At 39.2% G+C, this 14,847-nt stretch overlaps 1 long non-coding RNA gene and 1 pseudogene across 2 annotated transcripts in view; both read left to right on the top strand.

Annotated features, from left to right (window-relative positions):
- LOC146847645 (uncharacterized) overlaps nt 1-14,424 on the top strand; it is a 71,487-nt gene extending 57,063 nt beyond the window's left edge. Inside the window, exons 3-6 of one of the 2 annotated variants that reach the window (XR_014981147.1) lie at nt 486-551; nt 1,027-1,080; nt 1,599-1,721; nt 13,784-14,424. This is a non-coding gene — a long non-coding RNA (uncharacterized LOC146847645). The remainder of the gene's footprint in view (nt 1-485; nt 552-1,026; nt 1,081-1,598; nt 1,722-13,783) is intronic. The other variant, XR_014981146.1, reaches the window with a different exon arrangement.
- On the top strand, nt 1,729-5,641 carry LOC146847646 (uncharacterized; annotated as a pseudogene).
- Nucleotides 14,425-14,847: the final 423 nt, after the last annotated feature.

Genomic DNA, 14,847 nt, shown 5'->3' with positions numbered 1-14,847 from the left:
AGCACATTGATGCCATGTTGCTTCCATTTCTCAGCATTCGCACGCTGCATCTGCTTGAACTGTTGTTCAGGGAGCATGGCTTCTATAAATATAATAGTGTGGTTGACTGATTTATAAAGTGTGGTAAGAATTATGTATTATGTACAAGAACTTTAACATTCCGGTTGTGAAGCATATTGTTTTGATTCACAAGTGTCATGGGCTGTAAATGGAAAGATGGGGGTTATGAAGAAGTGGGTTAGGTTGTTTGGGTCTCTTCTCTGAGATTGTGGGCGCAAAATCTCTTTTAACAGAGACCCTTTCCAGCAAGGCATCATGGTTCCTGGTGAATCAAAAAAGTATTTAGACATAACCATGGTTGCTTTACAATGGCTTCCAGAGAACAAGCGTTCCTTTTGTTTTGTAAGTTCAGGATAGTTATTTGGAAGATGGGATGAAGTGTGATTTTCGTCTAAAGCAAAAGCATTTATTTACTTCTTTTCAAGGTATTCTGGGATGACCAGGTGGTGCAGCGCAGCTGCCACCCATAAAGGAGCAAAGAAAAGCTGTAGGTAAGGATTCCTGTAACCTTAAGTTTCCTTTCCCCCTGTTTCTTCTTTTTCTATTCCATCTCTTGTCCTGTTTTTTTATCTCTTCAACTTCCACATTTGATTCTCTCTACATTATTCTTGTTGCTATCAAACTTCTGCTAATAACCAGATAGAGCCACATTCCTCCTTGAACATGTTGGGGAACTAGTGCAGGTCCAAATCCTTTTTAGGTCGTTTTTGCCCAGCAGTTCCTAAACAATCAGAGCATCCCCTCCTCTACACCACATGATTCTAACCGCCCTCTGTCTGATCTTTGTGCATCTTTACGTCCTCCCATCCTGCCCTTTTCTGTCTTGTCTGCCACTTCCAGGGTCTTCCTGGGTCCCTGTGGTGAGAGGGAAAGATAGTCTTTTTTTTATTTTCCTCTGTTTGTTGTGTGTTTGTCTTTTGTTGTCCCTTTTTGGTTTCCTTTACTTTGATTTTTCCCCCTTTACAGCAGTTGCAGTACCTAGATCCTGTCGGAGGAGTGTGAGGAGTTCTGGACCACCAAGTAAGTCCTTATGTTCCCCACAGTTTGAAATGGTGAATTACAATGAGCTAACTGGACATGGCCTCTCTCTACGGTGGCATTTAAAGCAGTGATTACATCAATGCCAATTCCTTTGTTCAATAAAACTTTAGTTCCTAAATCACTGGAAAAACAAATAGATGAACACTTTAAGTGGGCGGATATTTCATTAAAAATATTACACATATCTCACTATGATCCCAGCCTTTGCCACAGAAAGTGTAAATTGATTGTGTTGGCGACTACTGAGAATGTGTGTCACAATATGTGTGTAACTTGTTTCTTTCTTAAATATCACTTCTTTTACTCTAACAATCTTGAGTTCCAGTGGTTCCAAGAACCCGATCTACACAGTGTCCAAGAGTTGTTTCACCACTATCAGAAATTCTCTCAAACTGATTTCCTGTCTTGTATTTGTAAATGCTTTCTTTCTGCAAAGTATAAGGTCATAAATATGTTTTCTTTGTGTTCATTTACAATCTCTAACTCTATTCCTACAGGTGACTGAAGCATGAACAAAAAAAAGTTTACATTTAGTGAAACACAATGAAAAGGATTATTTTGAGGAAAGTTAAAATGTTCTTGAGCTCTTAAGGAGAAACATATTCAATGTGCCAGGAATGGTGAGGAACTTGGAGTGGAAGAAATTGCTGAATGTGAAAGTTGTCAAATCTCTAAATGAAAATGACCATAAATGTTTACCAAGTGTCCGTTACTGATATTGAGGAGCCTCTGAATTATAAATGGAACACAAGAATAATTTGACAGTCTGCATCTACTAATTGTAGGAATATTTTCACTTAAAGGAAACATTTCAAGATTGGTCGAACAAAGAACATTGACCACAATTGATGCCCACGCAGTGCACTTGGGAATAATCAGTGTTATAAATTCTGTCTGATGGTTTATGACAAATGCCTAGGAGACCCAAACCCCTCCCCAACAAATCAGTATTTATGCACGTGATATGATAAAATTGTCAGACAAATTATCTCAGTTTAAAATAGCAAGCTTAGGTCTCTGTCTCCAGTGATTCAGAGGAGAGGAAGCATTGTTCATAAGAAAGGTATTGTAAATGCTCTTTCTCAGATGTCATTACAGCAAAGATGCTGGATTATCATTTCCAATATAACAAGATTTTCCCCACCATCTCCGTTTCTTGATGTGATCCGAGGGGTTTCAAAGTGTCCTGGACCTCCAAAGTCAATCACGTGCCTGCCTTATCCGTTGACCCAAAAAGCATGCTCTTTCACAGAAAACCTAACATGGACCACTGTTACACTATTGATAATTCATAAAACCACCCTGTCATGCCCTAATCACCTGTCTTACTTGTAAGAACAAATATACTTAACAGGCAAACACTAAACGCCATAGATCTTATCAGTGCTTTTAAAACCTAAACCAAATGTGATAAACTGGAGTCACAAAATGAGTCTAATTTAACTTGAGAGAACTAACCCGGGCTTAAGTTGGAGAGAATGAATTCATTAGGGGCATCTTAATAAGAGGCTCCTCTACGAAAGTTTGTAAGAGAGGTTACAGAGGCTGCATTTAAAGGTAGGAAAATGATCTGCAGATAAAAACTATATTTAGTTAAATCCAGATGTTAAGAACATCTGCAGTGTATTTTAAAAGTCAATGCTGAGTGTAACATAAACAAGTTCAGACTCTGGAATCAGATTCAGTCTTTAGATGGCATTTATCCAGGAACAAACCCAACTAGAAGATACACACAACTCGAATAAGAGTAATGAATGTGAGAACCACTCGCGTTATCAACCCCACCTCACTAAATATGAGAGAACTCACACTGGACAAAAACCTTATCAGTGTCCTGAATGCCAGAAAGGCTTCAGTCACAAAGGCTATCTCATTCAACATGTGAGAATCCATACTCTGCAAAAACCTTATCAGTGCTCTGAGTGTCAAAAAAGCTTCAGTGGGAAATCTAGTCTCAGTATACACGTGAGAACCCACACTGGAGAAAAACCATATCAGTGCTCTGAATGCTCAAAGTTTCAGTCAGAAATCTGGTCTCACTAGCCATGAAAGAACCCACACTGGACAAAAACCATATCAGTGCTCTGAGTGTGAAAAAAGCTTCAGTTATGAGAACAGTCTCACTCGACACAAGAGAATCCACACCGGGCAGAAACCTTATCAGTGTTCTGAATGCCAAAAAGACTTCCGTTACCAAAACTCTCTCATTTTACATTTGAGAATCCACACTGGACAAAAACCTTTTCAATGCAATGAATGTCAGACCAGCTTCAGTCGGAGAGCACATTTAATTCAACATGAGAGAATCCATACTGGACACAAACCGTATCAGTGCTCTGAATGCCAGAAAAGCTTCATTTCAAAACGAAGTCTCACTATACATGAGAGAACTCACACTGGGCTAAAACCTTATCAGTGCTCTGAGTGCTGGAAAGGCTTTAGTCATAAATCTGTTCTTGTTTGTCATGAGAGAACACACACTGGACTAAAGCCCTATCAGTGCTCTGAATGCCAAAAAAGCTTCAGTGTGAGAGCCTATTTAATTCAACATGAGAGAATCCATACTGGGCACAAACCTTATCAGTGCTCTGAATGCTGGAAAAGCTTCAGTCAGAAATCTGGTCTTGTTTATCATGAGAGAACTCACACTGGACTAAAACCGTATCAGTGCTCTGAATGCTGGCAAAGCTTCAGCCAGGCAGGTAATCTCACTCAACATAAGAGAACACACACTGGGCAGAAACCTTATCAGTGCTCTGAATGCAGGAAAGGCTTCAGTCTTAAATCTGATCTTGTTCGTCATGAGAGAACACACACTGGACACAAACCTTATCAGTGCTCTGAATGCAGGAAAGGCTTCAGTCAGAAATCTGATCTTGTTTATCATGAGAGAACTCACACTGGACTAAAACCTTTTCAGTGCTCTGAATGCTGGAAAAGTTTTAGTCACAAAGGCAATCTGACTCAACATAAAAGAATACACACTGGATAAAACCTTATCAGTGCTCTGAATTCTGGAAAAGCTTCAGCCAGAAAACTGGTCATGCTCAACATGAGAGAACTTATGCTGGACAAACCTTGCCATTGTTCTAAATGCCAGGGAAGTGTCAGCTGGAGATTCAGTTTGATTCAACTTGAAAGAACCCACAATGAGGAAGACAATTATCAGTGTTCTCAATGTAACAAAAACTTTAGTTGTAAATGTAACCTTTATACATGAGAGAGACAATGTGGGCAAATAAAAGGTGCTCACAGTCAACCCTGGGGAGGAGGTTTCCGCATCGCAAAACCTTCACATGAAACATCACAAAGACCTCAATCTATTGATTGTCCTACTAGCTGTGTACTGAGAAAATCACACAGCAAGGAATGGAAATGCTTGAGTTAACCTCATTCCTTAGAAATTATTTGTGGCCCTTATTCCATTCAGTGTTTATTTCTCCCTGAGTTTTAGTAAGCCATGGCACCAACCCTCAAAATAGAGTTGCTTCTGAACTTTGAGGCTGCGATCCTATTATCTGGAGTGCAAGTAACAAACTGTTTTCTGCCCTAATGAGCATGACCAGGGAACTGCAGAAGGAGTCCCTTTGTCGTAGGCCTCTTTGGGACCAACGTCTGTTCATTTCTGTGCCACTTAGGTCTGTTCATTGAGAAAAAGTAAAGGCAATGGAAGGACTGGTATTTAAAATCCGCAAGATACCACCAGATCATTCTCTAATCTTTGTACCATTAAACACAAAGCCAACCTTATGCAAAGCATTCTTGGCCCCACCCTAGATAGTTCTAATGACTTCTGTTCTGTGGGGGCACAGCCTAGTATTACAAAGATTCACTTTAGTGGCCTCTTTCCATGTCCTTTTCGCTTCAAACCTAACCTGCTTTCCATCTGGTAAAGAAAGTTTCATGAGCTGTAGAATCACATCAGATACACCCAATAGATCTGACAAATAATCTGGGTTGTGCATTTATAGTACTACTAAAGTTATGGAAAATGCTATTCATAAACCTATGTGCGGTTGTTTTGCCTCTCCTATCTTTTTCTGTGCGGAGTTGTCTGCCCTGACTGCAGAGTTTCTGCACACTTTAGTAGAGATTGTGGGAGGGATAGAACGGAGTGGATGTAAAATAGAAAATACTTTTGAATAAAGTAGATGGGCTAAGGGAGGAGAAAAGATTACTTTAGAGAGGGGTTTAGGGAATGATAGGCACTCACCCACAAAGGAGTAAGCCCATTGCTATTTAAAAAACACACTTCTAAAGTTACTACAGCCATAATGTACCTAAAACAGTTGTAAATGTACTCCACCTCAGAACTGGAGTAAGTCAACATCACACATTGCCATCGCATGGAACTGCTACACCCTCCATAAATAATAATGGTGGTAGGGACGTAAAATAAAAACCCAATAGGAAATAATGCTAAATTAAATATTTTAAACTAGTTAAAAGTCTATAAATACATGTAATTTATGGCAAAAGAATATGTAAAAGGAAAACATTTTAGTATTTTAAAAGTTTTATTAAAGTTTTTTAATTTAAACTAATATAACATTCCTTTTTAATAAAGTATAATTACAATTGTTATAATTAATTATCTACATTACATTTTTTAATTATTTATACATAATGTATTGTATTGTAATTGCATTTATATAGCGCTTACTACCCCTGATGAGGCGTCGAAGCACTTTTTTCTCGAGTTGCACGCTACTCCGGGACCCATAGAGGATTAGTGTTGAATTAGTATAGTGAAACATGCAAGTACATTTTAAGTGGTGGATAGGTTAGTCAGTTATTTGGAATTGGAATGATAGTAGAAGGATAGAGGAGGAAAAAGGTTTGTATTTATATAGCACTTGTTACCCCTGATGGGGTGTTGAAACACGCTATTCAGGAAGTCCATAAAGGATTAGTGGTGAAATAATATGGTGAAATATGAAAGTAATTTGAGTGATGGATATTAGTCAGTTATTTGGAGTGAGAAGGATAGCGGAGGGATAAAATGGAAGAAAGGTTTGCATTCATATAGCACTTGTTACCCCTGATAGGTGTTGAAGCGCTTTTCTGGGGAGTAACACGCCACTCCGGAACCCATAAAAGATTAGTGTTGAAAATTAGTATAGTAAAATATGAAGTAATTTGAGTAGTGGATATGTTATTCAGTTATTTGGGTAGAGAAGGGTAAGTGGCGGGATAGAAGAGAGAAAGAGGTTTGTATTTATAGCGCTTGCTACCCCTGATGGGGTTTTGAAGCGCAAGTAGCACGCTACTCTGGAACCCATAAGGATTAGTGTTGAATTAGTATGGTGAAACATGAAAGTCATTTTAGTGGTGGATATGTTAGTCAGTTATTTGGAAAGAGAAGGGTTGGGGAGGGGTAGAAAAGGGAAAAGGTTTGCATTTTTATAGCGCTTGTAACCCTAAAGGGGTGTTGAGATGCTTTATTGGCGAGTAGCACGCTACTCTGGAACCCTTAAAGGATTAGTGGTGAATTAGTATAGTTGAATATGGAATTTGAGAAGTGAACATGTTAGTCTGTTAATTTTGATTGAAAAGGATAGTGGAGGGATAAAAGAGTGAAGGATTTTTTTTCTTTTTCTTTTAGGTCTTAGCAGTAGGAGGAGGCTTTTGGATGAGTAAAAAGGAGTTTTGGATGGGAGGAGACAGAGGGAAGAGTTTAGAAATGTTTGTTTTAGGGGATCTGTATAGTAAAAGAGGTGTCAGATGATGCAAGGAGGGGTAGAGTAGGAGAGAGTCTAGAAAGGGTTATTTTTGGGATCATAGTAGTGGTATGGGGTTTGGGCTAAATGAGAGAGTGGGTGTAGAGGATATATTGATAGATGCAGAGGATGAGAGATAGGGTAGTGCATTGGAAAGAGTAGTAGAAAGATTGAAAGAAGTTTGAGATAAGTCAGAAGGTTGGGCTAGAAGATATATTGAGAGAAGTATAGGCTGAAAAATAGGGTAGTGCATTGGAAATGCTAAAGTAGAAGAAAGTGATAAATACATAGATCCATAAGTACATTGAAAGTATATAGATACACAAAGGAGGTAAGTATATGTAGATTAAAGATATTGATAGAGGCACAGGATGAGAAATAGGGTAGTGCATTGGATATGCTTTTTCAGGAGACAAGTAACAGACACACAGATCCAAGTACATGAAGGTACATAGATGCACAATGGAAGTATTTACATGTAGACCAAAGATGATTCTTATATATTTATTTATTTATTATTATTTTTCTCTTAACAATATAATTATTTTACATGTTTATACAAAGCAATACACAAAGATAGGAACATATCTATAGTGAAAACAAATGCTTATATACAGAGGGATATGCTGTGAATTTCTCTTTGCGTATGGTGCTTATGTGGGGAAGAGCCAATTCTTGAGTAGTTTTCTGAAGATAAGGTTGTTATCAGTGGACCTTATGTTGGGGGGTAAAGAGTTCCATAGTTATGCTGCTTGAACAGAGAAGGATGTGCCACCCATGGTTTTTTTCTTGTATCTTGGGATTTTGAGGCGAGATGCTCCTTTAGATTGGAGGTTCCTTTGTTGAATGTGTTTGGTGATTTTATTCCTGATGAAGAGCGGTCCTATTCCATGTATTGCTTTGTGGGTGATACAAAGCAGCTTGAACGTAGATATTCTGGCAACCGGTAACCAATGCAGGGCTTTCAAGGCAGGGGAGATGTGGTCTCGTGGTTTGATATGCAAGAGTAGTCTGGCAGCCGAGTTCTGAATCAGTTGTAGTCTTTTCATGGTCGTTAAAGATGATCCGTGATAGAGGCTATTAGCGTAATCGAGTTTGGACAGAACAAGGGAGATGGTAGCTTGGACCTTGTGTTGAAATCCCAAATGAGGGAACATTAGTCACAGCGTTTTTATAGTGACAAAGCTTGATCTTGCTATTTTGTCCACTTGGGCATTCATCGAAAGCTTGGAGTCCATTGTCATTCCGAGGTTTCTTACTTCCTTCGATACCTTAGGCGGTGATCCCACTTCATTAGGCCATGCGGCAAGCGGGTTGTAATGTTTCCAATCGCCACATGTGAGTATTTCAGTTTTTGAAGCATTCAATTTGAGATGGCTCCAAGTCATCCACTCATCCACGGCTCTGAGACAGCTGAAAATTGGTGATTTTCCAATGTCTTTGGGGCATTCCAGTTGAAGGAGTATTTGCGTGTCATCTGCATATTTATAGCACGTGAGGTGAAATTTATTGATCAGTACTGGTAATGACTTCATGTAGTTGTTGAAAAGCATGGGTGAGATGATAGAACCTTGAGGGACCCCTGCTTTTGTGGAGTACGGTTTGGACGAGAAAGGTGGGGTATGGATGACATTAGTTCTGTTTCGAAGGTAGGACGAGATCCAGTCTAGAGCAGTTCCCTCTATGCCGACTTCATAAACCGTGTCAAAGGCAGCGGAGAGGTCCAAGAGGAGTAGCACAGCAACCCCATTGTGGTCAACTGTATTCTTCAGGTCATCCCAGATGGCAAGGAGGGCAGATTCAGTGCCTCTTCCTGGACGGAATCCTCTTTGGAAGTCTGAAAGTATGTCATTCTCTTCAATGAAGTGTGGTATCAGGGTGAACGCTGCTCTTTCTATCGGTTTGACCAGGAAAGGTCCATTTGTAATGGGTCTGTAGTTGTCAGGGTTTAGCGGGTCCAAGTTTATTTTCTTCAGTAAAGGGCGTATGTGTGATTTTTTTGAGTTCATCTGGAAATATTCCGGTAGAGAAGGAATCGTGGATAATTCTTCTTACTGGAGTGGCAGCAGAGGTTGTTAAAAGAATTGTCTTGAAAGTTTGTGGTGGACAGGGGCAGAAGGGCTGCCGGCAGGTCTGCTTGCTTTGACCAGGTCCATAAATTCATCGTGTGAGATGTGTTGGAAGGAACAGAGGCTTGGTTAGAGTATTCTTGGATTGTTGTTTTGTACAAGGGTTAGTGATGGTGCTTTATTTCTGTTTTAAGTACGAGTCCAACGTGTCTGCTTTGTCCGTGTGATGATTTGCCATTTTGTGTGTGAAATCTTGAGTAACAGGATGAGTTCCTTCTAGGCAATTTGGCTTGCGAAATTCATTGAGTATTTTATAGAATTCTTTATTTGCACATTTAGCGTTTTGAATTCTGTGTGAATAGTACCTTTTCTTAGCTTTTTTGATAGCCGAATTGTATTATCTGTTAATTTTCTGTAGGTGAAGTTTGTCTTGTTTGGCGTTTGTTTTGAGCCAGGTACGTTGCAGCTTTCTAATTTGTTGTTTTATGTCTTTTATTTCAATGTTTCTCCAAGGCGCTTTTTTTCTTTTGTTCTGTTGTTTGGTTTTGAGTGGTATCAGGATGTCAAAAGCTTCCTTTAGCCACTCATATAGATTTTGAACAGAATTTATTGTTTCCAGATTTGTACTTGATGTTAGTTGTGTTTCTAAGTGTTCCAAATGGAGTTTGTTCCACGGCCGATAGGTGGATGGATGTAAGGTAGTTTTAGGTGAGTCGCTTAGTGTTGTTTTATGTTGGAAAGCAAGCAAGTGGTGGTCTGACCATGTGACTGGAGTTATAGTTTGAAAGGTAACTAGTTCAGTATTGGCAAAAATAACATCTAGGATATGTCCAGCGGTGTGTGTCGGTTTGTGGACAATCTGATGCAGGTTCAGTGCCTCTAGGCCAGTGATTATTGTTTTGGATGGGTCATATTGGGTTTGTCAAACCAAATGTTGAGGTCACCCCGTCCTCATAGGTTGGAGTGTATTGTTATCAGGTTTGAAGCTGTGTCTAGAAGTGTGTCTGGGAATGTCGCCTTGCTAGGTGGAGGTCTGTAAAGGAGCAGGAAGTTACAGGAGGAAGACGGTGTAGGACTGCAGAGCCTCACAATTCTTTATGGAGATGTTGTCAATTTTAGTGATATGTATTGCGTGCCTGAATACAACAGCTAGACCACCTCCTTTTTTGGCTATAAGATATTGGGTGATTGTTTGATAGCCTAGAGGAATGGCTACATGCAGGACTGGAGCCATATCCTCTCCCAACCATGATTCGGTTATGAATAGTATGTCTGGTTTTGCATCTGTGAGAAGGTCGTAGATGTGATGTTTGTTTTTAGAGAGGGATCGAGCATTTATTAGTAGAGAGTATAGAGAGTGGCCTTTGGTGACAGTGGGACTTTGTTTTGTAGAAGAGTGATCAGTAATGTGTGGGTTTGTAGCAGGTGTGTTTTTAGTGCTGGCATTAGCTGTATTAGGATTTCAATCGTGTAGCTGTTCTGTATCATGTTCCTCATCCAGCATGCTGAGAAGGCATTTTGATGGGTCTGCGTGTGTATGTGGTGGAGACGGTGTTTGAGAGTGAGTTGGAGTGCTGTGTTGTTTTTGTGGTGTAACATTGTTGTGAAGTAGACATGGGGAATCGAAGTTGTGAGGTGTGGCATGTTGCTTATATTTTTTGCGTGTGTTTAAGGCGGAAGGTGAATGAGTCAGGGGAGGTGGTGCAGCATGTGGGTTATGTAGTAAGGTTCTAAATTGTCCAATGGATGAGAGGCGGTTAGAAGAGAGTTGCTGTGTTGCTGTATATATGTTAGGTGTGGTGGAAGAGAGAAAGCTTGGCATTGGAGTTTGTTCCTTTGTGTGGTTTGAAAGGTGGGTGAATGTTTGTATTTTGTGATGGTAAGTATTATGAGGTGTTGCGTTTTGAAGATCTTGTTGTGCTGGTGTGTGTGATATGTTTTGTTTTTGAGGAGTAGTGAAAATGGGTGCTGATGTATATGTTTCATGCAATGGATTTGGTTATATAGTATTGTTTGTGAGAGGAGGGTGTACGGTAGAGGATGTAGTGATGTGTTTATGAGTAGATTGTATGTTGTGTGTAGGAGGGAATGAAGTTGAGGTAAGAGTGTTTGTCTTAGACTGGTTTGTTGCAAGAGTTAAAAACTGTGGTGGTGTGCAGTGTGTGTGTTGTGCGTTAGTGTTATTATGGTAGAAGGGAGAGGAGGGTGTTTGTTGGACAAATGATGGAAGGATGATTATATGTTTGTTAGTGATAAAAGGTGGTCTGTTAGGTGTAATTACAGCATTAAAAATGTTACTTTAGGTGGGTAACTGAATTTAAGCTTAAGAAAAAACAACCATTTTAATATATTAAACCTGGGTGGAGCATACCTGTGTAAAAAAAATATAGGGATTATTTAAAAAGTTTATTAATGTTCAAAAATGAAATATGTTTAAGTTAAATATTAATGTTAATTTTATATGCTTTAAATATAGATGTCAGAACACAACCAGACGCCGCTAAAGAGAGGTTATCTGTCAATGTAATTAGGCATCAGGCATTACGCAGAGTCAGAAATGGTGTAGCCAGGTTTAGATTCCACTCCTGGAAGAACACTAAGATGGCCGCCAGAAGGTCAGGGAGAGGTCCCACTTAGCGCTCTAGTGGTTCCAGTGATTGAAGTCAGGGATAGAATTTTAACAGCTGTGGCATTAGAATCCTCGTACTTCACCTGAGGGTTTTGGAGGTAATGGAAGTTCTTCTGTGAGCCAGCGTCATGTTAGCTAGTTAAGGTAGTGCCCGTCGCCTTGGTTAGTTGCCTTATTATTGTTGCGGCGCATTTGAATACTTATACTGTATTGCTGCATTTAGTGAACTGTATTAGTATCTGCTTACATTGAGTTAGTATCTGTTGTCACGAGTATAGGGGGAGTTTTATCTACTCTGCTTTGAGCACATTGTACTTGCTACGCTTCAAGTAGAAGTGGGAGCGTTTTCAAGTATTTCACTCGTTATTTTTATTAGCGCTTACGTAACGCTAGAGTTCTCAGGCAGTTGCATGACAAACTATCGCTGCGCTTGCCTCCGCAGTTCTGTTGTTGTGTAATTCCATACTTGAGTCGGAGGCATCGGTTTATTCAATTTGCCACGGTTAAATTCTTTTCCTGTAGCAAAATAAATGCTGTCTGAGCACGTATCTCATTTTACATGCGCTCGTGCCTGAACTCCACAGTTCGTAGTTTACTTAGCATGTTCTGGTTCCTTGTCAGTAAAAAGGGAATATTGTTCTGAAGGCTTGTCACATTGTTTGCAGTGTGTTAAATTATCGTAACTAAATAGGTTTATTCATTACACAAGTCTAAGGGTGAAAAAGTGCATACATCATATACTTACCAACAGCACCACCTGCAGTCCTGAAGTGTTGCTGCTCTTTTTTCTTGAAGCTTTCCTGCAGGAGAGGAAAGAGAGAGTAACTAAGTGAAGACATTTATTCAAACCTACCATATAGAAAAGAGGTCATAGCTACTTTCAAACAGGGTAAGAATATTAGAGGATAAATAGAGCTATTAAGTTATTGTAGAAGATTAACTGTGTGTGTTTTAAAACAGTGAAATATTTAGGTTTCTCACAAAAAAGGAAGACTCAAGAAACAACAAAGAGAGAGAGAGCCTTGAAGATACGTAGCTGTCTCTTTTTGTCCCCTACCCCTTTCCCCAGTTTGTTTTTTTCAGCCCAATTATTTTTTAAAGTGTTTGGCTGAGAAAGTGAATAGGGGAGTTGGGAACTAGCGTCAGTCTGCTCCTGTACAATTTACTTGGTGAGACGTCTGACAATAGAAAAAAACAAAAAATACTACAACACTATTAACTTGTATTACAATTAAATATTTAATTGAATTTACATGTGTTAAAACATTTTTTTAAAGATCTGTTTAGGTTAATCCCACCTAGGTAAAATCATATTTTCTTATTATGTGCTTAGAAGTACTAAATGCCTTACACACCTTCGTTTACATAACCTTAAAAAAGTAATCTTTAGAATTAATTGAAATTATATTTTAATAGTTACAATATTTTTAAATTAAAAGGTTAATATATTCTATCCTGAATTAACTAATTCTAAAATATATGTAATTTTTTTAACATTGTTTTGACGGTTTATGTAGTTTTAAAAGGCAAATTAAATTATTTTAATGTATCTTTATTTCCTATTGCGGTCTATTTTTAAGTCTCTGCCTCCAATTTTTTCTAAATGAAGGTTTTACATTATCAGTGGTTGGCCATGCGTAGTGGTGCACTTTCTATTGCTCCATTTTGGCTGTAGGGAGTTACATTTGTAAATTTGGTCCACTTCTGTTTAAGGGTGTGGAGACGTGCAAGTCTACACATTTGAGTACACACGTAATGGTGAATAGCTAAAAGTAGCAAAGTTACTCTAAGAGCATCATTGCACGTACAGATTACTCACAGGTGTAAGATACTTTTGTGGATAGCTCTCAAATGTATCCAACTCGACCTGAGTGTTTCATTTTTATGATAACGCTAAAATGGATGTGCATACTTGGGCTGTAATTAGTGCAAATGCAAAGATCCTGCTCGAACACCAGAGGACTTGTCCGTTGTGTTTGTTTGACTGATGAGAAATATCTTGAAGTCATTTTCCTGGACTTGCTACATCATTTTTGCCTCCTGAGGTACTCTTGTAGCAGCTACTTGATATTGCATCAGTAGGATCAGGTAATTTTTTCTTCATGTTGTTAACCACGTTGTCATGATTTGCTTTTACATTTTCCCTTCCACTTTTACCTGATTTTGTTGCATTTACCACCATATTGGTGCTAAAAGGACATTTGCTGTTAACTGTTTCTGAGGCATTTTTATACAATGAACAGTTCTTTTCCTTCGCTGTACAGATAAAAGCCCAAAACTGAGATTCCTGCATCTTGATCTGCCTTTCCACTTGGATGACTTAGTGGGTCCACTCGCTGATCAACTTTTGAACCTCTATGATACACCCTGATGGTTACAGGTTTCATGCTTGAATCGTCAGCATGAGCTCCAGTACGCTGCTTGTTCTCACACCATGTTACATGCTTTGGCTCACATCATCAACCTTGAACCACCTCCTTAACTTGGAAGCTTTGAAGACTTCGCAGCTGTTTTAACTGCCTGAAGTTTGACCCATTTTGATGGCCATAGATTCAGGTTCAACTTGATGAGCATTGGTAGGCATTTTGCACTTCAAGCCACTTCTGTGCAGCTTGTCACCTTCTGAGACTGATTCAGCCCAAAATCTTGCATCAAATTCCAGTGTTAATCATCACCAGAGACTAAACTTACAATACCCCCTCGAGCACGGCTAGCAAAGTCAACTACGATTTTGTATGGCTCTTCAACATTGAGGCTGTGGATCGACATTTAAAATACATGACTATGAGCGTTGTTTGTTTTCTTTAGGACAGTTGTTTTTGCTATTAATTAATACTTAAACCACAGACCTGCTTTTGATTTTGCTCCTGAGTTATTAATAAATGTTCTTGTTTATCTAAACTTGGTTTGAATCTTGAGGTTCCTTGTCTTTCTATTGCACTGTATTGAAATTTGTGACTTCCACTGTTTTGCTTTACCTTTGAGCATGCCTTAGGCCTTACTGCTCAAGCCACATTACCAAAAGCGAGCAAAGGACACTTTAGTGGAAGACCCACTTACCGCTGCTAACTGAACTATGGGAAAAGCAAATCAGGCTGATTCCAGACCACCTAGCTAAAATGTGTACTGTCTTAGCAGGAATCTGCACAGACTGTAGATGCAAAAAGTAACAAGCATTGGTAAATGCATCAGGTTTCGCCTATGGCAGTAATAATAATTAAGAGGTGTAGGAGCAGTGTATGAGTGGAGGGAGAATGGTATGAGAGCTCTCTGTGCAGGGTAAGTGGTGCATGAATGAAGCTAGATAAGTGTTTGAGTGCAGGGTGAA

Source organism: Triturus cristatus, chromosome 4_1 (genome assembly GCF_964204655.1).
Source record: "Triturus cristatus chromosome 4_1, aTriCri1.1, whole genome shotgun sequence".
Classification (NCBI taxonomy): Eukaryota; Metazoa; Chordata; class Amphibia; order Caudata; family Salamandridae; genus Triturus; species Triturus cristatus.
Note: the sequence above shows the minus strand (reverse complement) of the source record. Positions and strands in the feature narration are given on the sequence as shown.